Genomic DNA, 26,551 nt, shown 5'->3' with positions numbered 1-26,551 from the left:
CAGCTGATAATGAAGACCCCATCATTATCCTTAAGAGGACTGGCCTCCAGGGTCTTGCACTTGAGATGGCAGACAGGGAGGAGAGGTACAGGATTCCCAGTCTGGTCACAGAAAGCACCCCAGGGATGGTAGTCCTTAGGGGGATACTCAAAGACAACTCTCTCAGGATTGGCCTTTTCTCCTCTAAGAAAGGAATACTTCCAGATACCAAGGCAAGGAATTGGGGCTGCCATAGAAATGACCTTATCTTTCAGAATCAGAGATGTTGTTGATTTGGAGAGTGATCCTGAATCACTTTAAGAGTGAATTTGGGGTGGGGAGGCGAGTGGGGGATGGGATGTTGGCAATTGTTGTTGGCAGTAGTGCTGTAATTATGCCAAAACCACAGTTATAAGCTGAGATAGTTCCAGGAAAGCTGGGACATATGGTCTTCTACAGAATAAAAAAACCAAAAAAGCAAATACTTGCATATTGCTGACCATGTACCAGGCATTGTGCCATGCGCATTGCATATACAGACTCTTTAAATCCTTACAATAACCACGCGAGGTAGAGACTATTATTGCTCCCATTTTATAGATGGAGAAACTGAGGCACGGATAGATGATTTCCACTAGGTCACATGCCCAGTATGTGAGAGAGTCAGGATGTAAATGTAGGCTGCCTGACTGCAGGGCCCACCTTCCTGGGCACCAGCCTGCACCAGAAGTGGCTGTACTGCAGATGCACAGGAGCTGCTCAGTCTAGAAACTTCCAGTGGCAGAACCAGCTCTTAAATCCTCTCTTTGCTACAGCTTGTAAACCAGAAGAGGCTCAATGGCTGCTTTCAAGCTCATTTCAGCTCCTTTGTCAGGTCCTTACTGTCTAAACCCTAAGCCTCTAGGCTCCCTTTCTGCTGCTCCCTCACATGCTCAGGGTGGAAAGATATCTGAAGGGGGAAGGGGGTCTGGGCCAGAGGAACCAGAACTAGTGGCCAGACTGAGAATGGGTTCCTGGGGGTCAGGATTAGGGAGACAGATGGAGCCTGGGAATCTGGAGAGGACAGAGGGCCGAGTGCAGTGCTGGGTAAGGAAGTGTTATAGTATTAGTTAGCCAGCCCTGCCACCCTTACTTATTGCAAACAGAGTGGCTTAAATAACTGAAATTTTGGTTTTGTGGTCTGGATGCTGGATGTCCAAGATCAAAGTATTGGCAGGTTTGGTTCCTTCTGAGAGCCAGGAAGGAGAGTCTGCCCCCTGCCTCCCCCAGCTCCCTGTTGCTCTCTGGCCATCTTTGGCATTTCCTGGCTTATAGATGCAGCACCCTGATCTTTGCCTTCATGTCCACATGGTGTTCTCCCTGCATGTGTGTCTGTGTCCAGATTTCTCCTTTTTCTGAGAACAAAGTCACACTGGATTAGGGCCCACCCTCCTCGGGTGTGATGTCACCTTAACTCGATCATCTGCAAAGACCATATTTCCAAGTAAGGTCATGGGCACAGGTACCAGGGCTAGGACTTCAATGTCTTTTTAGGGGGACACAATTCAAGCCCTAACAATCACTATAATTACTAAGAGTTTGGAATCCAGTGGAAATAGTGTTGGAAGAAGAATAGCTGGAAATAAAGAAGGAAGGTCTAACCGCAAACAATCTGGAGGCATTTGTTGCTGACCTTTGGGTGGTTGTGTTGGGCTGGCTTAAAGGCCAGGAGCAGGGCAGAGAGCACTGGGCCACGGCAGCCCAACTGTTCAGAAAGGCAGATGAGAATAACTGACCACCAACACCCCTTCTTGCCTCCTATTTCTCTAACTCTCACCTTGGTCTTCCGCAGAAATCCTTCACAGCTCAGCACGGTCTTCTTTTTAAAGATTATAAATGACTGTGTATGCCTAGAGTTTAATTTTGTATCCGTTTTTATTCATGAATCACATTTCTGCAAAGACATTAATCCTCACTCATTACTAAGTGCACTGTCAGCTTGATAATTCACCAATGTGTTTTTGTGCATTATGTTAGAACAAGTAAGCTTCTTAATAGGCTTAAATGGCATTCATTCCTTAAAAATTTCTTACCTAAATAAAAACATATGATTGAGGGATTCATAAGGCATATCTGATCACCTCTTTATTCTTCTCTTGTTCTCTTGAAGTCTAAGTTGACATGTAGGTTGGAGTTGAGCATGTTGGTTACATAAGAAAGGAGCCCAAATTCAAAGGAGGCATCTGAGGATAAAGCCATGGATCTTCAGTTTCAAATGGCCACCTTTGGGTATTGGCCTTCCCTATTTGTTGGTACCTTTGGAATTTGATGACGGAAATAAATCCCTCACCTTCCTCCTGCTGCACAACAGTGCTGCTACCATTTCTACCCCCTTTTCAGACTTCAGTAGGATAGTAAGGCATGTCGTCCTTAGGTATAGGCAAAAATGGGGACAAGGAGCCTAGTTTTCCAATTTTATAAGGCCACACCTATGGGTAATTTTTATGTTTTCTTCCTTTTCTTTGATATTTAGAAACATGCTAAAACTTACCTTGGGTTGATGTGAAATATATCTTCCTCTAATAGGTTATCCAATAGACTAAATAATTAGAGGTGCATACAAATACTTATGTGTTGTGACAAAGATGATTATCTTAGGATATTTTCTAAAAGTATTCTTTTAGGATTTTCTACTTTAGGATATTTTTTGTAGTAAAAAATTGGAAATAACCTAAACATCCAACAATAAAGGAATTAAGACTATGATGAAATACTACATAATGATGTGTTCCAATTATATTAAGTGGGGGGAAGGATTAAAAAAAGTATATACATCACCATGCTGCTTTTGTAGAAAGTGATATAACTGACTATATGTGTTAATAGCAAAATACTGATGGTGCTTAGTGCTTGAGGTATGTTATTTCTATTTTCTTCTTTGTGCTTTTCTGGATTCTATAATGAACATATATTACCATAAGAATACAAATATAGTGATAAAAACTTTTTTGACTGATTTTAGTATTTATTTATTATTTAAATTTGATTAGGTGACATATAGTACATCATAGAAACTTAAATAAAGAAAACCATGATAGAAGTCTTTATAGGGACACTGGATTCCTCCCTCTGAGAGGAACTCTGAACTGAAAATAATTCCTCCAGCCCCCTATGCTCCCTCCCATCTGAATTCCTTTAGCAGCAGACAGACTTGCATAGGCTCTTCGAGATGGTTTTGCTGCAAATCAGCTGGTTTAAGAAAAAGGGATTTATCATAAGGGCAAATATGAAGCAGGGCATCTTCTAGGAGTTCAACAACATGAGTCCTTGGGCTTTTCTTTAGTCTCTTTCAATATCTTGAGTCAGTATCGAACTTCCTTTGTGTCTGTGTTTATTAGTTTAACTTCTTGAAAAAGTCAATCTGATTGGTCTTTGGCCACACAATAGATTCACTCCACCTGTGTTGGTGTTCAACCTGTCCCATCAGCTGTGGTTGGCTGGGTGAGTTTAAGGAAACAGATGTTTTAGGGTCTGGCAAATTAGGAGGGTCTCCATCTCTGAGCTAGACCATACTTGGCTTCCTTTCATCTCAAATAAGATGGAAATTTCAGGAAAGCAAGAAACAAGCCAAAGGAATCACCTCTGCCCTATGTTCCCTATCAATTTCAACCTCCAAAAAATATATAGGTTAATACCTATATACTCTATTACCCTACTGCTTTTAATCCTCTGCCTCAGTGTGGGAACGTTCACAGGTGCTTAGACTTGGGCTCACTGCTTGCTCAATGACTGGGAGCAGACCACCAAAAAGCTCTCTTGGCATTAGAGTTGAGTTTCTGCATTCTTACTGGACTACTCTCATTCCAACAAAAAAAGGAGGAGAGTGTTGTTCTTTATATGATCTTCTTAAAGGCATGATTCTGAGAAGGTATAAAATGTGATTACAATCCCCCCCCCACCATTGAGAAATCCCATTACAATATTCTTTTTCTTTATTTGGGATGTAAAGGGATGAGTTTCTTTCTAAATACATTAGATAATCATACAAAAAAAAAAAAACCCACACAGAAACAGAATGCAGGACTCAAAAAGGAATTTACACACATTAGTCTTTCTCTGTTAGTTCAGAAAACAGGGGATGTTTCAGCAAAGAAGGCAATCACCATGAACTGTTTTGTTTAAGAGCAATGGTTATCCAACAATTCCTATAAGAGAAAGATTTGTTTTGTATCTGGTTTTCAGAGACCCTGATGCTCCTTTGGGATTCTCCCAAGGGTTTCCCCATAACAGGGAGTTCCCTTTCTGAGCAGGTTCAGCAGGATAGCTTTCCTTCCTTCTTCTCTGGCTACTGCAGCTGACCACTACCTCCTCAACCCATCCAATGTCTGACAGTTTTAAAATATAACACTGGATCATGTTTTGTCTTGTATTGTTTTTGCAAGTGTCTGCAAGTGACTTAATATCTGATAGACTTTCAGCATCTTCTGGCAGAAATCATGTTGTGTCATTTAAAAAAGAAAATATTCCCCGTGATTTGTGACAGAGTTCTAGACACAGCTGGTCCTCCACTAAATAGGATATTAGTGAAATTCAGTTCTACCTTGGCAGGTTAAAGCAGTTATTAAACAGCATGAAATACACATAAAATTTATCTTTTAGCCTTTTGAAAACTCTTTTCTCACTCTGCCAAAACCAAAAAGTGGTTGTTCCTAACTTGAACAGCCCAGACAACCTGCTCATTTGCTATGCAGTAATATGTCAACTTGTGATGATCTCACCAACAATTCTTTATTGGAAAAAAAAAAAAAAAAAAAAAACAAGCAAATAAAAACAACAACCAAAAAACCCCAACTTCTAGCTAACCATCTCTTGAATCACTACAGCTTACAAAAACTGCAAAGAATAAATGCATTGGCACTAAACAATGCTTTCTTGGTTGACATGGAAATGCCTACTGGCCACAGGCACTCTAGACCCTGTTTAAGATAGGTGCTTGATTTCCTTTTTAGTGAAGGAGAATAAATCCAGAATTCCCACTACAGCCATTCACTTCATCCATTTGCTAAGCCAGAATGGCAAAGGACTTCCAAGGCAAGACCTTCCTCAAATTTGTGGTCTAGTTGCACAGACAATCTCTGATATTGAAAAGTCACTTCCAACATTTGGACCTTACCTCTCCAAGATGTTAATGGAAGTAATACCATGACATCTGGACAATAAAAGCAATATAATCTTTAATTACAGGATAGTTGCAAGGATTTGGTACTATAATGTGAATATGTTTGTAAGCTGTGAAATGTGATATATTGTCAATATTAGTGATATACAATAGTGTGAATCATCTCACTGGAAGAGGGTACAGTCATCTCAAGGTTCTCCTACTCATAAGGAATTCAGCTATTTCTGCAAGAAGAAAAATTCTTGACGTAGGATATTAGTGAAATGTAGCTATTAGTATTTATCGTTTTGTCCTCAAAACAACTGTCTCAACTTTTCACCATTATTTATCACCATTTTACAGATCAGGAAACTGAGGTCACACTTCTGGCAAATGATAGAGTTAAGACTTACACCTTTCTCTAATGCCAAAGTCCTAATCTGTGCTTTTAAGCACAAACAAGCTTGATGACAAATTCTCAGACCGTGACTGAATGAGTAAGAAACGCCAGTCCTAAAACAAGTACTTGGGAAAAGTTACCAGTGCAAATTGGGATTAGAAGGGAATAGTTCCTTTCCCTCCTGGATGTTTACACTGGTGGTTCGTCCATTCATGGGCAGCAAAACACAGGAAATCTGTGCTGTGAGTTGCTGGGATCTAGGGGGCCCATGATTGACTCATGTGTTGTTTCTGTACTATGCTTGCCAATTATATTTTTAAACAGCGGCTACTGTTATATACTTTTTTCTCTCTCAGGAGTTCACAAACAAGTTTTTAATTTTAAGGTCAAATTGGAGGTCACTCTCAAGGTATGGGAAATTCCATTCCCATGGCTGTGTCTGGACACAATTTCTTTCTCCCGCAGGGCATTCTGGAATGTAGAATCACAGGCAGGACAGGCAAAGTGAGACACAGAACAAGGCTGCAGAAATGTGCTCCGTGGGGAACATTTTTCTTCTATTTCAATATTAAAGTGGGAAAAATAGAAACTCTGGAAAATTAGAAGTTCAAGAAAAGTGCTCTCTCTACATATGTTTGGGAGTCGAAAGGAGAATCTCACTTTTGCGTACAAAATTAGCTCTTTACTTCCTCAGATTTTATTAAATATATTATAACCTTTCATCAGCAAAATAGTCAGGGGAGAATCTGAATAACACTCATCCCAGAAAAAGAAACTAAGACACCTGGCTTCTCTAGATTTATTAGCTCAGCTAATATTGATGAAGATGAAATTAATCCAAATTATTGATATCTTGATAATAATGGTGGGAGCATGGAAGTAACATGAGTCTCTTATGGAAAGATCTGGAGGTTTCCTAAACCTTTCTAACTTCCTGGAAAAAATAGGGAACAATCAATACCACCCAATGTGTGTTGTGACTCTTATAAAGTTAACACTCTTGACTTATGCCTCAAGGATTGCCCATTAGCTCCACAGCCAGTTACATAGGCATGGCAAATGCTCTAATCAGGGGCTTATACTCTGAATACAGACTTTTTTTAATACCCATGATACCTCGTTTAGACCACTCTCTCCCTCTTTGCTTCCTTTCTGAATGGAGGTTAACTATATAAACGTGCTTGTTGTTGGTTGAGGCTTTCAGCTCCAGTAAATCACTCTCCTGATTTTTGCTTTGGGTCCACAGACCTGTGGTGTGATGTCTCACATGGATTTGACTAAGTGATTTTAAAAACCAAGTTTGCTGAAATCTGAACCAGGTAAAAACAAGTTACACACACAAAAAAAGCTCCAGCATTCTCTTTGTGAAACACCAGCCAGCTCCAATCTGTATGAGCCCTTGGTAAATTACCCACCTGTTTTCACTTACATGACATTAAAAAACACTTATACATCATTACATTTTTGTATCATATTAGTGAAAATGAATGCTAGCACAATATGAGATAAACAGTGCTAATGAGGTAGAAGGTTGAGCCTCTGTTGCCCTGATAAGATTACTATGGCCCTGATCAACTTTGGGTCATTTTGTGGGAACTCTTGTTGTCTGGACAAAGAGCAGAATGAGACCCTCGTTGCCAGCCCCTGCTATTTCTCCACATCCTTGGACCATTTCTTAGCAAGTTTAGGCTGAATCACTGAAAAACACTGGAACTTTAAAATCTCAATGGAAATCAGGTTGGCATTTTTCTTACGGTCAATGTGGAAACACAATTACTATGAATATACATATAACTTTTGTCCCCTTAAAACTTTAATCCTATAATCAGAATGTGGCCAGAATATTTGTTTCTAATGGCAGTAGTTTCCATTTAAGCTTACAAAATACCCTTTCAACCATTCTCAGGTTGGGACCATCTCAGAAGACTAATGGCAGGCCACATTGTACCTCCAACAGTAATTGTCAGCTGCACAAACAAAATCCATACTCTCCTAAGAGAAAATCGATACAATTACCAGGGGAAAAAATCCACCTTACTTTGTTTAATCTGCTTCATATTTACCAAAATGTACTGGGGAGACCACTTGCTCCACCTTTTCCCTCACCAACCAAACCTCATGAAAAGATATAACGAGAGGATCCTAAGAGTTTAGTTTTAATAAGCTCTGTTTAAACAAGTGCTTTGGTGTGTTTATCCAATGTTCAGGAAGGTTGCAGGAAGCATGGGTGACTGACCATGGAATATGGTGTCCTGCCTCATAACTTAGATTCCACCAGATGGCCGGGAAGAGGGTGCACAGGCAGTAGAAAGAGTGGGATGGCTCTGGCAGATAGGCAGTCTGTCCTGTTGCAAGAGGTTTTCAAATAGGAGTATCTCGATTATATTTCATTGATGGAGCCCCGTGATTCATCACGTTTGCCAGACACAGAGTAACTGCTCAAGAAATTTTGGAATTGTTTCACGTCTTTTCTCACTAAAATGGCTCTCGGCATCTCCAGGAGCCATCTCTCTGAGATTTAGGAAAAACAACTGCAAGATGTAAGCTTCCATAATATTTCAAGCTCACTTTTATCACACTCTAAATTCTGTCATCACCTCCACTAGCAAAGCACACCAGCAAATCCTTCTCTGAGTCCCATCGGAATTGGTTGCTTATGCATTTGTTACAGCATTTACCATATCCTGTCTCATATTCAGATTTTTATTTAGCCCTCTCTCCTGCTAGACTAAAAACACCTTGGTGGTACTATACACCATGGGAGGTAGATTAGAGCTAGGTATCCACCAAATGTTGCTTGTTCTTATCTGCTGATTCTCTGAACAATAGCAAAATAACCCATGATAAAGTAGCATCTCTAAGAAGAAAGGACAGAAGTGAGATATTTATGAAGTTTTGGGGCATAGGGGGAGGTCTGTAGGGAGGTCATGTCTGCTAGGCAGGGTGACCTGGTTGGGTTTGGGCAGGCTTGGTGACATAATAATTTAGGGCTGGTGGACGCAGCAATGCCAGAGTTTCTAAGAGAGTCTTGAGTCAACATTTGATGAGTCTTGAGAATGAGATACTTACTCTAATAAGAGCTGGTTGAGTAAGATATTAATCTATGGTTTGGGAAAAGGATTTGGGGGACATTTCTGAAACAAAAATATTTGCAATTTTATCTTTGTCAAGAGCTTCCTGCAATAGTGATGTCAGACAGTGGAATAGTAAAGTCGGGTTAATGTTGACAGTGAGTTGTGTAGCTGCAAATGGTTTGAGCTCTCGGTATATATTTGGAAGGTTGCTTTCAAAATTAAATTTTTAATTTTTACTCCTACTTTGAAACTTTCAAAATCATTAAACTCCTTAAAAGAAAGAAAAACAAGCAAAGATCATAGTCGCGGTTAAAAGAAGATACTCTCTTTCTCTAACCTTGGGTTTTCCAACAGAAGAAGAAAAGAGGAAAAAGTATAAATATGAGAGAGGGAGTCGAGTCAGAATACTGAGGAAAGACAAAAAAAAATGTGTCAGTTCTAGAAATATCCTTGGTTATGTCAATTTAAATAACATTACAAAACTTCCTTTTGTAAGGCAGTAATACTGGTTTGATCACCAACCTAAAATACTAGAAAATTATAGAATACCTGTGCAAAATGTCAGTGAAGGAGTAAGTAGTGAAGCAACTAAATAAGGAAAATAGTAAAAGCAAATGAATAAGCAAACAACCCAAATCCTACTCATGTGCTTCTTTTGGGGTCAACTTGTTTGGAATGGACTAAGTGCTGGTTATAGTAGGTGCTCAATTAATGATTAATAAATGTTTGATTTTTGAAACAGGAATTTAAGTTAACGTGAATCACTCTTGATGCTTAGAAATGCTACATGATGCTTCTGAAGTAATTTGTAGTCTAAGGGAGCACATACGATTAATAGGGGTGTGGGGTGTTGAGTAAAGAAAAAAGGCAAGAAATGCATTGCCTTTCTCCCCAGGTCTGACAAATTAATGTCAGAATCAGAATCTCCACAGCTTATGGGATACGTTGGAGGACGAGTGGCCTGCCTGGCAGTTTATGTTAAAACTGGAGTTTTAGATGAGTTCTAAGGGTCTGGATAGCAAAGGACATAGGTGCAAGGTCATTTAGAATTTGGGTGGACCATTCAGTACTGTGAGTATAGACATGGGAAGATACACGAGATTGATAGACCCAGGTACAGTGTAGGAGCAAGACACCTCATTCTGAAGGGTAGAATTGAAATCCTCCAGTACAATAAGGGGAAAACCAGTAAGTGGTGATTGTATGAAACAAGTAGGCCAGACGGATCTGGATGTGAAGAAGAGGCAAGGTCATGAGACAGTGGAGAACATGATCCCCAAACTAAAAGCCTTGAGAGCCAGGAAGTTGGGAATAGAAGGAACAGGGAAAAATAAGTGCTTAGAAAGGTAAATAAGAAAAGACTAGGATGTGAAGTCCCAGTAACATCTGGGTGGTAAGTTGGGGGTCTCCATCATCAAAGTTGCCTGAACTGAGCCTGCAAAGTCAGAGGCAGACATATTTCTCTTTGAGGGGTTAGAGCCTGAAGAGAAAGATCCCGAAATGTTTTTTACACCACACACAGACTCCAGGAAGACAACTCCCTAATGCTTATCAGATTCGTTTGGCTCTGGCCCATCCTGTTATACGTTGGGTTAGGAGTTCAAGTGACCTATTAGGTAATAATACCCACAAAAGAAAAAAAAGGAGGCAGCAGGATTGGACAGGGCAATTAGTGCCCCATGGTCTAAGTCTAAGAAGCTCCAGAGCAAAGACTGTCCACTAGAAGAGCTCTGCATTGGGCAGGAATGGCCTGGCTCTTTTGCCAAGACTTTGCACACTCATTGGTTGGAGGCCTCTTTCCAGAAAAATGTTACCCCTCCTTGAAAGCTGAGGCACATCCTGAGGGTGCTAGAATCTGGAAGCTGTCCACTAACCATACTTCTTAAAGCTGGGCAGCACATCTTTCTTGTAGAAGCATCTAAGCAGCATGTCCTCCATATCTGTCACAGTCACCCCTTGCTCTACATGGATTCACTTCTGCATCTCCTTTCCAGGCACAGAAACTCTAGGGCTCTGATGGGCCTCTACTCCTGGTGGGAAACATAAAAGAAGGAATGTAGGTGGGATGCCCCATTGCTGCAGTCTGAATCAGGGCTACAGCTGGACTCATGGCATCCTCCCCACCTCTGGTTTGGTTCACTGTTCCAACATTCTCCTTCCCTCTGCTGCTAACTCTACTGACCAAAACCCCATTCCTGAGGGGTCTGAGCCCCCATTAACCATGACATTTTCAGGCTGGGGTAGTGCACTAGTCCATTTGTATTTACAAGTGAACAAGAAAGGGGTATGCCAAGTGGGCCACACAAACAAAACCAAGAGGTATGCCCAAGGGGGTCACACAAACAGCCATCTGCCTCCATTGTGCAACAGTAGCCCTACTTCTTCCTGATGAGTAGTCAGTGGTTCCTGACAAAATGGTGACTCCTCTTCCTGAGTGCTGGTCTCTGGACACAGGAAGCCAAAATGCCCAGGAAGCTTGGGACCTTTGTTGCATCTCATGGAAAGAGTAGACCCCCTCTGGAGATGAAGGCCTCCAACCCCACAACACCCAGAGCTGCAGGGACATGAGGCAGAAGTTCTCCCAAAGTGTCACTGGGAGACATGGTAAGTGAAGCCACTCCTGCTCTGACTGCTTGGTTCCCAGAGCCAGGTTTTCCTAGCAGGACACCATTCCACGTAGTCTCAGTTAGTGCATCTACCATGCTCTGAAGAATGGTACCTTATAGGTTATTACCTCTGTGATGGGGTTTTATCTGCACCTTCCATGGACCATTCCAACACCACATCTGGCCAGCAGCTTCTGGGCAGCATAGAATGTGGTACTGCCAGTGGCTCCCAAGACATGGGCCCATCCTGTACTTCTATTGCCAAAAAGGGTGGTCCTTGGTGAGCAGCTATGCCATGTAGGGATGCAGGCCATGAGCCCCTGGAGAGTTGGTGCTGGCCGAGGCCCTGTGAACAGAAATAGCAAATCTATACTTACAATAGTCATCTAGTCCTGTGAAAATGAACCACCAGCCCTTCCAGAATGAAAGAGTTCCAGTGCATTTAACTTGTCACCAAGTGGTCAGTAGGTCTCTTAGGGAACAATGTCAGCTGGAGCCTCAGCACTTACCACCAGGGGTGGCAGGCTGAACATTCAGAGATGGAAATGGCTGGATTGACCCTGGTAAGAAGGAGTTTGTGGTGTTAGAACCATGCTTACCTTCTATCCCTGCTACCATGGTCACTTGTGTGCTCATCCTGCCTGGACTGGGATGGCCTCTAATTAAAGCTTGCCAACATCGCCTGTTCTAATCATTTTGTCTGTTTTGTCTGTGTGGCTGTTTAGTGCCTCTTCCATAGGTGAACGCCTTTGTGCTGAGCAAACATCTGGGCATAGGGCTGTGGATCCCTTTGGAGGACTGGGGAGATTATTATGGTGTGAACTTGCTGTGGTAGTGTGATATTTTCCCCTCTGAAGACCCAGGCACTTCTCTTGTTGTGGGTTCCAGGACTGAATACAGTTGTGGTCCCCAAACAACTGGGTATGGTGTCCTAACTTTTTACTGGGGCAACTGTTCTCAGATTCCTGCTCATCCATTCTTGCTTCACTTGATGTGTGTGTGCATGTGCATATGTGCACACATTTATCCCTTGTCATCCACCCACCTTTTTTGCCTCTGGGGAAGCTTCCTTCTACTAACCACTTCCCTAACACTGTGTTGGTGCCCTTGGCTACCACATTGTCCTGGGCATCTATGCATCATCTCGTACCAAGGATGAGTTCTCATTATCCTCCAGGAAATGATTATCCAGTCCCCAAATCCCTCCTAAGCACATCTCTTTTAAGGCTAATTCTAATATCAACTGTTCCAGGCTGAGTTCTCTGGGAGGCAGATGCTGAGGTACAGTTAGGAGGGGAGAAGCTTCTCAGGAAGATAACCTTTCCTTTCTTTCCTATGAAAGGAAAATGGGAGGACGTAGTACTGGACAGGAAGAGGCACAAACCCAACATGCAGACTGGACACCCTTTGCAAGTTCAACAGGGAGCGCCAGGGCAGACATGGCGTGTTAGAGGCACCCCACAGCAGGGTCACCGCTGTCCAGGCATTGGCTTGGGGTACCAATATCCTGGCAAATGTTTAAAAATGGCTCTCTAGGGGAGGCGAAGATTCTGATTTGTGGTGTTTGCTAATCTCTGTGGTATAAATACTTGCACCAAGGCTGATTTCAAGCTACCAACGTGATGTCAATGAACACAGTGTTGGGAAAAGATGTGCCCATAATTGTCTCCTGTTGCTCATTCATATGAGCCAGCACACCACTGGCTGAAGGCAACCCTGGGAAGACTGAGACCCTCGCTTCAAACCTAGAGTTTGCTCTGAGGGAGCCTACAGCTGGAGACCATCAGCGAACAATTCTCCTTGAAGCAGGGCAGCAATCCTCTTCTCGAAGGAGTATCTGAGTATCTCTTCTGTGTCTGCCACACCAGGGAAGGCCCAAGGCTGTCACATATATGCACTGAACAATGGGTAAAATAGTCACCTCTCAAAATGGGAGGACTGGGTTTCCTTTTCATACAAGCATGATGAGAGAAGAAATGAGGGAGGAAAACTAAACGTTCAGAACGCCTGAGTCGGAGCTCTTCTCTTTCAGTGTTATGAATCAATTTGTCATCATAAAGAGAAATAAAGAATTCTCATTTCAATTGACAATGCTCTCTCCTTCCCGTCCTTCTATGTGGGATATGATTGTACACTGCTGGCAAAAGATTGTTTTATTTCATTCTTCTAATTTGAGAGATAATTGAAAGGAAGAGGGCCATCAGGGCAGGAACAAGTATTTCTTGTCAGAAACGTCGTATTATGTTTTGCTTATTTCTCAAAGCAATACTGTAGACGTACATATTACACACTCCATTCTATAGATCTGGGAAGTGAGGCTCGAGAACATTAAGTTCCTCATCCTATAAAATTTGATCCCGTTTTCTTCTTCAGGAGGTTAAATCTGAAATCTCCTATCCCTGCATGATCACACATCTACTTATTTCTAGTTTACCATTTGGCATATGATATTAAAATTATTTATGTTTTTCCATCCCAGCTAGAGAGGGAGCCCCTTGTGGCAGTGACTATCTTCCTAGGACCTAATACATTGAGGATATAGTAACTGCTCAAAAATTCTTTTTTCTCAAACTCTAGGTCACAAGCTAAAAAATGGCCAAGTTAAACCTTGAACCCAGAATTACATGCTACAAAGCCACTGCTCCTCCTTCAGCTGTGCTGTTTTCTTTTAGGTGCCTCTGTACTCAGGGGGATGTGCATATGAGTGTATACACACACGTATACTTCAATCTATATGGAAAGCAGAAATGACAGTTTCCAGGTATTGTGACAATAGAGGAGGCAAGTGACTTCAGCATTTGTTGGTTTGGGCCTTTTATTTACCCCATTCCTAAACACAGGCCTTGCCAATCAATGCCATGGACATTTGAGCCCGTCTGTGGCTCAGGTCTCGGTGAAAGGGGCTGAGGCCTGAGGAGGGACCAGCACGGGGGTGGCCACGCTGTCTACTCATTTCTAAATTTGCCCCTTGGTTGTGGCTCTCGCACCTCTGAGCAGTCCGTGAGCTCCCAGGCAGGCTGAGCTTAGGTAGCTTAATTACAGAGGCTATTTCCTAGGGCCCCAGCTGAATCCATCAAACTAACTTCACTTTAACCTGAGCCACATTTGATTACGAAGCCTATTCATTGAGTGTTTCCCCCTTTGGCTGTGCGTGTTTTGATTGAGGTATATATACTTACCTTTTTGAAAAGTAGCTGTGTTCTGACATATTTTATATTTTTTAAAGTAATATTGCATGTAACATAATTTTGGGGAAAAACACACACTCAACACAAACAAACAAACAACAAGAAAAAGGTCTTTGAATTTAGAATAATGGATACCTGCAAGGCAGCAAGTTGCGTGAAAGATTTTGCTCAAGTAACTTATAACTATCAGTAGAAACCCCCAGGGATTTACGGCTGTTTTTGCAGAAGCTGTTTGCAGTGGAATAAACAGACAAGTGCTCTATATATCATTTTAAGTAAGACAAATAAAGCTCTGTTTCCACCTTACAACGATGTCATTGTCAGTTATATAAGAATAATTCTGTGTGACTTTTTATGAATTCTTCCCCTGTGCAGAAATACAATGGCCTAATTTTCCAGTCCCTGTATTATAAATAAATGGCCTTCTTCAGCAATCTTAGATCTACCCAAACTATCTCATCCTGAGCAAAGAGTATCTTTCCTACCAAGTGCTCACCTGTGCAAAGGAAAAGCACTTGTCCACGTCTGGGCAGCTGGGGTTCTCCCATCTTGTAACCTGCTCCTCTTTCCTCCTCTGCCAAGGGAAGGATCACATCCCCTGTTCCCAGGCAACCATTGATCCACTTTCCATCACCATCAATTAGTTTGCATTTTTTAGAATTTTCCGTAAGCGGGATCACACAGTAGGTACTCTTCTGTGGTCTATCTTCTTTCACTTAACATAGTTATTTTGAGAATCATCCATGTTGTAATGCATTCATTTCCTTTTCTTCTGGGTAGTATTCCATTGTATGGATCTATCAGTGCGTTCATCCATTCATGTGTTGATGGGTATTTGAATTGTTTCCAGATTTTAGCTATTACAAATTAAGCCTCTATGAACATTAGTGTACAAGTCTTGTATGGATATGTGCTTAGATTTCTCTCAGGTAAATACCTAATAGAAGAACGGCTGGATCAGATGGTAGATGTATCTTTAACTTTTTAAAAAAATCCCAAAGTATTTCCTAAAGCAACTGTACCATTTTACACTTCCACCAGCAGTAGATAAAATTCCAGTTCCTCTGTACCCTCACCAACCACTGGTATGATCAGTCTTTCTAATGTTAGCCATTCTAATAGGTGTGTAACGATTGTGTAATTTCCCTGTGGTTTTAATTTGTATTTTGCTAATTACTGATGATATTGAGCATTTTTTCTTGTGCTTATTTGAGATCCACATATTTTCTTTTTTAAAAAGATTTATCTATTTGACAGAGAGAGAGTGCAAGAGAGCACAAGCTTTGGGGAGGGGCAGAAGGAGAAAGGGAAGCAGACTCCCTGCTGAGCATGGGGCTCAATCCCAATGAGGGGCTCAATCCCAGGATCCCAAGATCATGACATGAGCTAAAGGCAGACACTTAACTGACTGAGCCACCCAGGTGCCCCATATATCCATATATATTCTGTGGTGAAATGTCTGTTCTACCCTCTCCTCATATTATTTATTTATTTATTTATTTATTTATTTATTTATCTATCTATCTATCTATTTATTTATTTATTTGACACAGAGAGAGAGAACAAGCAGGGGGAGCAGCAGAAGGAGAGGGAGAAGCAGGCTCCCTGCCGAACAGGGAGCCCGATGAGGGACTCAATCCCAGAACCCCAGGGTCATGACCTAACCTGAAGGAAGTCGGTTAAGTAACCGACTGAGCCACTCATGTGTCCCCCTCTTCTTCATATTTTTATATGGGATTTATACAAGGATTATATTTTTCCTTATTAGTTGAGTTTCAACAATTCTTTATATATCTACATACTGGTCCTTTATCTTTATCAGATATGTAATTTGCTAATATTTTATCCCAGTCTGTGGTTTATTTTCTAGTCCCCTTAAGAGAAACTTCATTTTAATGAAGTATGATTTATCTAGGGTTTTGTTTGTTTGTTTATCGATTATGTTTTAGGTGTCATCTAAAACACCTTGGCTTAACACAAAGTCACCAGGGTTTTCACCTCTGTTTTCTTCTAGAAGTGTTACAGTTCTAGATTTTATTGTTAGGTCTATGATTCATTTTGAAATCATTTTTGCATATGACATAAGATAATGTTTTGTTTTGTTTTTTGCCTGTGGATATCCAATTGTCTCATACCAGCCATTGAAGACTATATTTTCTCCATTGAATTTTCTTTGCATTTTTGTCGGAAATCAGTTGTCCGTGTATGTATGGTCTATAACTGAACTCTATTCCTTCCCATCAATGTATCTTTATGCCAATATCAAACTGTCTTGATTACCGAAGTTTTCTAGTTAGTCTTACAGGTAGGCAGCATTAGTCCTCTAGCTTGATTATCTTCAAAATTGTTACAGCTATCCTGGGGCCTTCACATGTCCAGAATTTAAGATAGATTCTATCTGAATATAAGTTTACAATTTCTATGAAAATTCTGTTGGGATTTTGATTGGGATTGCATTAAACATATTGGGCAATTTGCGGTAAATTGACATCTCAAAAAATATTGAGTCATCTAGTCCAGGCACAAGCTATCTCTCTTTTAATCTAGACTTTCTATAAGTTTTCTCAGTGGCATTCTTTCAGAGTTTTTAGTGTTTATAGGTCTTTATATCTTTCGCCAGACCAGTCCTTAAGTATTTTGTAAATGTTGATGCTATTGTAAATTATAAATATCAATTTCCAATTGTTTCTAGTATATAGAAATATAATTGATTTTTTATATCCATATTTTATCCTTAAACCTTACTAACTCCTTTATTATTGTCAGCTGCGTTTTTGTAAATCCTATTTGGATTTTCTTTTTCTTTTTCTTTTTTTAAGATTTTATTTATTTATTCATGAGAGACACAGAGAGAGAGGCAGAGACATAGGCAGAGGGAGGAGCAGTTTCCCTGCAGAGAACCTGATGTGGGACTCCATCCCAGGACCCTGGGATCATGACCTGAGCCAAAGGCAGATGCTCAATAACGAGCTACCTAGGCGTCTCTTACTGGATTTTCTATGTAGCTAATCATGTCCTCTGAAAATAAAGACTGTTTGATTCTTTCTTTTCAATTTGGATACCTTTCATTTTACTCCTTATTTGAACTATCTAGAACCCCAAATATAATGTTTCATAGAGGAGGTCAGAGCAGACGTCATGATCATTTTTGTGATTTTAGAGAGAGAGTCTTTGGTCTTTAACTATTAAGCAAGATTTAGGTTGAGAAATTCACTTCTATTCCTGGTTTGCTAAGTTGGTTTTTTTTTTTTCTAATCAGGAATAAATGAATGCATGGGTTTTTATTCCTTTGTTCTTGAGAGGGTGACTTACATTGATTAATTTTCAAATATCAAACCAACCCTGCATTCCTTGGATAAACCCATTTGGTAATATGCACTATTATTTTTACATATCATTGCATTGAATTTGCCAAAATTTTGTTCAGAATTTTTTGCATATGTATTCATGCAGGATATCCACGTGTAGTTTCTTTTCTCATGATATCTTCATTATAAGAATAAAGCTAATTTCATCAAATGAGTTGAGAAATAATCTTTAATTTTCTGAAAAAAAACAAATTGGCATTATTTTCACCTTAAATGTTTGGCAGAGGTCACTAATAAAGCCACCTGGGTCTAGAGTTTTCTTTGTGAAAGGTTTTAAAAGGCAAATACATTTTCTTTAATAGACATAGGGCTATACAGATTACTTACTTCTTGGATGAATTTGGTAGTTTGTGTCTTTCAAGGAATTGGCCTCTTTAAGTTATCAACTTTATTGTCATAAAGTTGGACATAACATTTCCCTAATCTATGTAGAATCTCTAGTAGTTTCACCTCTCATTTTTCATACTGATAATTTGTATTCTCTCTATTTTAAAAATTAATCTGGATGAGAGTTTATCCATTTTATTGATCTACCTAAAAAACAAGCTTTTGGTCTCACTGATTTTTTCTATTGTTTTTCTGTTTTCCAACTCATTGCTTTCCACTCTAGTCTGTATTATTTTCTTCTACTTACTTTGAGTCTGATTTGGTCACCTGTTCATTTTTTATAATTCTCTTTTTTCTCTATAAGGAAACTATATGAGTGTTCTGATCAATACTCAGACTAATACTAAAGGGAGACTCCATAGATCTGCAGACCCCTCTCTCTGTTCAGCTTTCTTCTCTTTGTTACTCTGTCCTATGAACTGTGGTGCCTTCGTCTTCTTGGACTCTCAGGTGCCTCCCTTTAATTCCCAGAATTTACTGAGCTCTACCATGATCATCTCTCCCTGCACCATGGCCTCAAGTTCCCTAAGACAGTATGCTGGGGATAGCTCAGTGCTCACGTTGTTTGCCATCTCTCAAGGATACTGTCCTTTGTTATCTGGTATACAGTGTCTTGCAAACAACATTTCATGTATTTTATTCCTGTGTCAGGTGTTTTAGGGGAGGGTAACTCTGCTCCCTGCTACTCATCTTGACCAGAAATGTAAGTCCTATGTTACTTTTTCCTTTGCAAATGGGTTTGTGAATAGAAAAATCCTAGCATTGTAGTGATTCCACGGTCCTGCCCAGCATTCTGTTTTTATGGGGTTAGTAAGGTCTTTTAATTTTATAGACCATTTACATTTTTGTTGCAGTGATTTCTCAGAAGCAGTATACAGCCTTAGCTCAGTGCAAGCAGTTCTGTCCGAGACATGGCATGTGTATACATTGGCACTTACATATAGTACATATATATTTTATAGCTAGTCATTACTGTAGTATTTGCAGTAGGAAATCTAGAATAGATTCCTAGTCATCTTTACTGATAATTTTTTTTTCATTTTGGAAGTCTTTGCATTAAAGCAGTTTCTAAAATCAAAATTGGCACTTTTATAGCAAGCACTTTTGCAGAGAATATACTTTACTCACCTCTTCACATATAGTGGGTCCAGATTTCTTTTGGGGGCATTTTTGAACATGGAGAGTTAGCAATCTTCCATCAGTGCACCTTATGTGTCCCTACATCTTGAGATTTCAGGTTTCAAGAGAGTAGTTGCTGAAGGAATGGACAGTTGTCCTGCAACAGGCTGAATGTAGTGAAACCCTTGAGTTTCAAAGTTGTTCTTTGCTGAACAACTACATGTTAAGAAATTAGAATTTCTAACTTTTGATGACTAACTATTAAGGAAATTGGTCTACTAATGAATTCTACCTGTATGGAAAAGGCATATGTGTCTGTGTCCATTCAAAAGAATAGTTTAAATACAGCATTCAGGAAATCTACCTCAAAATTGGTTTGAAACATACATAATTTTATAATTATTTCTGTTATATTTTCAAATAATGCTTTAGTTCTGAAGTCTGATATTTTTTACATTTCTCAGTAGCCTGGAAACTTTTTGCTATATTTTTCCTTGTCCATTGTATATACACACTGTAATGGCATTATTAATGAATTATCCAAGAAGACCTAAAGTTAAGCTATGCTATGTCCTAGGAAATATGGGAAGGACATTCAAACTGGAAAAAGGAGAAAACTACCCATAATTTTGCAGATCCACATTCAACAACTGCTAATAAGTATTTTTAAGATGATCTTGAAAATATATACAGCATGTTCTTTAAACTGTCAACCTCCTACACGGGTGGCCATTTGGAGGGAAGGTGGACATTAGTGCTCGTGATTAGTTCACGCACTGAAATAGAAGATACAGCCACCTGACTGTTATGATCTAGGATTTTAAATCCAAACCACAGCTTGCAGGAGAAGAGGAGGAAACTGAGAGGTTAAGCAGAAAAATGATTTGCCTTAAGTGGTGTCCTGCAGCATCCTGGAGGGCCATATATGCTTTCTCTTCACTTGTCACCCTCCTTTCACCTGTTAAGAAGTCCTGCAGAGATGTGAAACATTAACTTACCATCCAGGCGGCCTCTGCAAAACAACTGACACCAGCTGACGCATAAGGGTTGTGAAAACCAACCACATAGCAAATGGCCCATCCCTCAAAAGCTAGAATAAAAGACACACAGAGCTGGCTCAGTTGGTTGAACATCCCACTCTTTATTTCGGCTCAGGTCATGATCTCAGAGTCATGAGATCGTTCCCCACATCAGGCTCCACACTCAGTGGAGAGTCTGACTCTCTCTCCCTTTCCTTCTGTCTCTCCCCTGCTCACTCTCTAGCTCTAAAATAAATAAATAAATAAATAAATAAATAAATAAATAAATAAATAAATCATAAAAAAGACATACAGAGCTGATGTGTGGACTGGAATTGATGTTTGGAATTATTTGTAACCAATCATTCCTAAGTCTCCTGACTGCAATGATCCCTGCTAATTTTCTCATTGTCAACTTTGTACTGAAGAAATAAATAAAACAAAACAAAAAAGAGAAGGAAGGAAGGCAGGAAGGCAGGAAGGAAGGAAGGAAGACTTAGCCTGCTATTATATACAGAGTAGTGAGGAGAAATGAGGAAGCATCAAGCAAATGCATAAAAAACCTTGCCTGGGGCTGAGGGCCACCCAGTGGATTAGGAATTGTTTTTACTCATGTTTCTCTCTTTCTTCACATACAGATAGCAAACAGTATGCGACTATACTACACTATGTATAAAATTACTATAAAAATAAACTTCAGGGGCACCTGGGTGGTGAAATTGGTTAAGTGCCTGACTCTTGGTTTTGACTCAGGTAGTGCTCTCAGGGTCATGGGATCAAACCCCACGTAGGACTCCATGCTCCATGTGGAATCTGCTTGAGATTCTCCCCCTCCCTCTGTCCTTCCTGTTCTTGCTCTGTCTCTAAAAAACAAATATTTTTTTAAGATAAACTTTATATGGTACCTAAAATGTTTTATAGATGTAAAGGCTCTGAACTTTGAATTCATGGACTCAGTATTGCTTATTCATTCTATGTGTTCTGAAAATTCTAGGATTTAAAATTTGGAAAGATGCAATGCAAAATTTAAATAAAAATTTTTAAAAAGTTACTTTTTACCTTAAGTTAATTGTTCACTTTGTGGATGCCGCAGGGGTGAGAATGTTAAAACAAAACTTTATTCTAGAATAATTCACATCTATCACCCAGCAAGCTTCTTAGCCACTTCCTGTTCCCATTGGTTATGATACTAAATTAAGAGCAATAAATCCATATAGTAATTTTGTCTCAACTAATCATAAAATGTAAACCTGACTCTCTACTCATGTCTGGTATGACATTTTATTATAACATATCAATGTCCCAATCTGTAGCATGGTGTAATGCAGGGGCTCTCAAACTTGCCTATTGACATTTTAGACAGAATAATCCTCTGATGTAGGGGCGTGAGGGAGGCTGTCTTGAGCACTGTTGCAAGATTAGCTACTCTCTTACTTTCCCTGGAAAAGTTAAAAAGGAAGGATAGATATTAAGAGCTCATAAAAATATAATGGAGCCATTTGATAACAGTATATGAAACAGAAAACCAAAAAAATTATTCAACAAGAGAATGTGCATGGCACGATTTTAAACATTAACTCCTTTTGAAAGTAGAATAAGAACATGTAATTTATACTGTATTCAACTTGTTCAGAGAGATACTTCCAGATACTATGATTTCCTTTTATATTCTTTGCTATCTGTTTTGACTTTATAACCATTAGGAAGAGCTATTAGTAAGAAAGAAGATGTCTCAGGTATTAAAGTGATTGGTAGAAAGTACAATGATTCCTTCTTCCTGAGCATATTTTTACTACAAGTTGATACCAATTCAAATGTGATGCCAATTCTCACAGCTTTAGTTATCATGGAGGATTTTGCAGCCATCTCGAGATAGGAGTAAAAACATTTTTAGTCAGAAATTTCACTCTTAACTGAAGAGCATAATGTGGCAATATTCACTTTGGGGAATTTTAGTAGGTGGCAAAAAATGTAATCTATTTAGATATTAAGTTGAACATAGGCCTGAATAATGTGGTTAAGAATAATTGGGATCCAATTATTCAAAGCTTCAAAGAGGACTTTGACAAGTGGAATTCCCTAAATTTACATTTGTGGGGTAAAGCTAGAGTGCTGAAATGATTTCAGCACCACAGTTTAATTTCCTGCCTCCCTCAGTCCCTTTGGGAGATACTTTTCAGTAAATTGGAGAAATTTATTTCTACATTTATATGGAAAGAAATGAAAGGCAACGCTGAGTAGTTCTGAAGGAAGGACTAAGTTGAAGCCAGAAGGGGTATGTGTGTGTGAGAGAGAGACAGACGGAGATAGGGACAGACAGGCAGATCCGGTACATCCCACAGACATTCTTCTGGACATAGTACTTTAAAACTCCAGCCCAGTTTCTCTGTTTGGCAGACACCTGGACCGCAAAGACCGTGAATATCGCAGCCACTACCACCATCTGTGCAATTTACCACAGTGAGATCAGCTACCCATCAGGCTATTGGTTGTTGATCTGGTCAAAATAGTTTAATTGATTTGAACTATCCAAGAAACATGAATAAAAGTAATTTAGTATATAAGGGAAGGAGGAGGAGGAAGAGGGGGGCTACATTATCATTTATTCATACTAATTGTTTTCCAGGTACTTGTCCAAGGACTTGAGACATGTTATCTTATTAATGTCTCCATTTATAAAGCATATATATAAAAATGAGGGTTGGAAAGATTAACCCTCTTTCTTGGGGTCACACAGCTGGTGTATGTATTTGGGTCAGGAATGTGAAAACACTTCTGACTGATCCCTAGGATTTTAATGCAGACCATAATAAATATTCATCGAATTGTGTTGATATAAAGAACGTAGTTGGATGGACTCCGTGACAGCTGAATCTAAGCCAAGTCAGAAAATACTGCAGGAAGTATGAGGGTTAAAAATAGAGGGATTTATGAGCACAGATAACGGGATGCTATCATTGGTGTTTGAAATAATGTCTCCCATTTAATAAGCATGCTATTTCATTTAATTCTGACAACTCAGAGGTAGGAGTTTAGATCACTTTACAGATGAGGAAACTGAAGTCGGAAGAAATTCAGTGTGAACCCCAAATCACTCACCAGTGGGTTAGAGTCAGGATTTCCATGCTGGCAGCCTGGCTTCAAAGCCAGCTCTTGACCAGCTTGTCCTGACCTTCCTCACTTCCAGAGAGTTCTCGCGCCCTGAAGTAGTCCAAGAGGAGTGGAGATGGTGGCAAGTCCTCCTGTGTGTCTCTCCTCCCCTCTCCCCGTCCCTTGTTTTGGTTCAGGCACCCATGAGGGGAAAAGCAGAAAAGTGGCCGGAGAGTCTTACTCCCTGGGACATGTGGGAAGGCTTGCGGCTGACTGTGTGACTGCGTAGGGATTACAAAAGCCCCAGGATGGTTTCAGCTGGGGAGCTCGGTCTCCTTTTCTCCCCACATCCGCATCAGAGCCTTCCTGAAACTCCGCATCACTGTCAGGCCCCGCACCCCGGGCCTGGGCCCTCCGCGCTGAGCGCTGTGTGCTCGGTGCTGGGGCGGTTGTCCTGATGAATCTCACTCTGGAGATGGCTCTGCTCGTTCATTCAGAATTGTTCCAAATGCCTCTGAAGAAACAAGAAAAGACTGAGTTTCATTACGGAGGATTCAAATTAGGTCTGGTCTCTAATTACCACACTGGGTTTTGTTGTTTTGTCTTTATTTGTTGGTTTTCTTAAAAGATGATGGCCTGCCAGCTTCACATTGTGAGAGTATCATTGCCCTGTCTAGACAGGCTTTCCTCCAAGTCCGGAGACTGAGTGACAGCTGGACAGGACTGGCAACCGTCACACTAGGTGGTCTCTTTTGTTGCTTAGGAAATTCAAGGATGGGTAAATGGCTGACCAGGCAAGTGTCTATGGCAGTGACTACGCCAGACTAGGCCTCTCTCTCTCATGCTCCATCACTTGGTCCAGAAAGATCCTTGGATAAGCAGTGACCTGGGCCTGGACCTTTGCTCTGGCAGATTCCTAGCTGAGGCTTACATTCTTGAGGTAGGTCGAAGAAAATAATTTTTTATGTTAATTTTTATGTCAAGACGCTCCGCAGCATAGAGCGAAAGTCCATATCTGCATGTGTATGTGGAAAAACATGTATATGGAGAAAATAATTCCTTTGTCTTATAAGTTAAACATGAATAAAACAAAAATAGTCCACTGTCCCCTTCTTGAGAGGTGGAGTTTAGTAGAACTGAGCAATCACATATTGTCAGAGCGGATAATATATGATCTTTCTTAGGTAATTATAGATCTCCCTTTTTCTTTTTCTTTTTCAAATTGAAATATCATTCACAAAACACAAAACTCACCCTCTTGAAGTATATGATTCGGTGTTATAGTGTTCACGAAGTAGACCAACCATTACCACTGCATGGTTCCAGAACGTTTTCATTACCCCAAAAAGAAATCTCATCGTCCTTAGCAGTCTCTCCCATCTACTCTCCCCTCAGCCCCTGGTAACCACTAATCTGCTTTCTGCCTCACTGGATTTGTCTGTTCTGGACATTTCATATAAATGGAATCATATACTATGTGGACTTTTGTGTCTGGCTTCTTTTACTCAGCAGATTTTCAAGGTTCATGCATGTTGTAGCACCTATTAGTACATCATTCCTGTTTATGACTGAATAATATTTCCTTTTGAGACTATCCTGCATTTTACTTATCCATTAATTAAGTGAGGGACACTTGAGTTGTTTCCACTTTTGCCTGTTATGGATAATGCTATCTGAGGATTCATGTGCAAGTTTTTATACAGGGTTTTTACATATGTTTTCATTTCTCTTGAGTACATGTACTTTGGAGTGGAATTGCTGCCTGATAAGTAATTATAGATTTAATGTTTTAAAGAACTGTCAAATTTTTTTTCCAAAGCAATTCCACCATCTTATATTCCAACCAGCAAATGTATGAGAGTTCCAGTTTCTCTATATCCTGCACAAAACTTGAGATTGCCTGTCTTTTTTATTATAGCCATCCTAGTGGATGTGATATAGTATCTTACTACGGTTTTGACTTGTATTTGCCTGCTGGCTAGCGATGTTGCACATATTTTCATGTACTTAATTGGCCATTTGCATATCTTCTTTGGAGAAATGTCTCTTCAAATATCATATTTTAATTGCATTATCTATATTTTAATTGTTAAATTTAAATAATTCTGTATAATAGTCCTTTATCGGTTATATGATTTGCATTTTCCCCCATTCTCTAAATTGTCTCTTCACTTTCTTGATGGTGTCCTTTGAGACACCAAAGTTTTAAATATTGATTAAATCTAATTGACCTATTCTTTTTTCACCTCTGCTTTTGATGTCATATCTAAGAAACCAATGCCTAATCTGAGATCACAAAGAGTTACACCCATATTTTCTTCTAAACATATTACAGTTTTAGATATTACTTTTAGATTTTCCATTTTAAGTTAATTTTTGTATGTGATGTGAGGTAGAGTTCCAACTTCAATCTTTTGTAGGAAGATATCTGACTACTCCAGGACTGTTTGTTGAAAAGACTCTTCTTTCTCCCATTGAAGTGGATTGGCAACCTGGTCAAAAACCAATTGACCATAAAATATGACCCCATGACACCACTTACTTTATTCCTATTGCTGTATTTTTCCCATTGTGACTTGTCTCCTCTGTTACCATACTGTTTTGTACACATGACTGTAGCCAGTTTGAAGGCAGGGATTATGACTGGTTTAAGACTGTATCCTAACAGCCTTGTTCAGGGCCTGTCCCAGAGTAGGCACTCAAAAAAACTCCTGAATGAGTAGATGGGTCAACAGATGAGGGTTATGGGCTCATCATTAAACATCTCTGAGTCTCACTCTGTTTACCCATATAAGTTAAAGAATCTTTTCTCAGTGGATACTTTTAAGAACTAAGTGAGGTGAAGAATACGAAGACACACTGTTTGATTTTGGGCACGGTATAACCTCTCCAAAAATATTTGTGCAATCCACATCTGAGTCTCTTTCATTTTAAGTATAGCTTAGTCACAAATAAATACTTTATATTTGAAGCATTTTTTAGAACTCTTCCTGCTTGGGGAGGTATCCTTTAAACCTAAGGCAGACTTCTTTAAAATCAGATCATGTTCTTCTGGTGGTGTTGGTCAGAATTCTGAGTCTCCAAAGTAGAACCCTAGACATTTAACATGATCTATATAGATGGTTTTTATATCAGACATGAATTTTAAACATCTATATATATTCAGAGCAGGGCAGAAAGAAGC

At 39.8% G+C, this 26,551-nt stretch overlaps 1 long non-coding RNA gene across 2 annotated transcripts in view; it reads left to right on the top strand.

Annotated features, from left to right (window-relative positions):
- The first annotated feature begins 23,662 nt into the window (after positions 1-23,662).
- LOC144315575 (uncharacterized) overlaps positions 23,663-26,551 on the top strand; it is a 28,944-nt gene continuing 26,055 nt past the window's right edge. Inside the window, exon 1 of one of the 2 annotated variants that reach the window (XR_013381296.1) lies at positions 23,663-24,307. This is a non-coding gene — a long non-coding RNA (uncharacterized LOC144315575). The remainder of the gene's footprint in view (positions 24,308-26,551) is intronic. The other variant, XR_013381295.1, reaches the window with a different exon arrangement.

Source organism: Canis aureus, chromosome 6, assembly GCF_053574225.1.
Source record: "Canis aureus isolate CA01 chromosome 6, VMU_Caureus_v.1.0, whole genome shotgun sequence".
Taxonomy (NCBI): Eukaryota; Metazoa; Chordata; class Mammalia; order Carnivora; family Canidae; genus Canis; species Canis aureus.
Note: the sequence above shows the minus strand (reverse complement) of the source record. Positions and strands in the feature narration are given on the sequence as shown.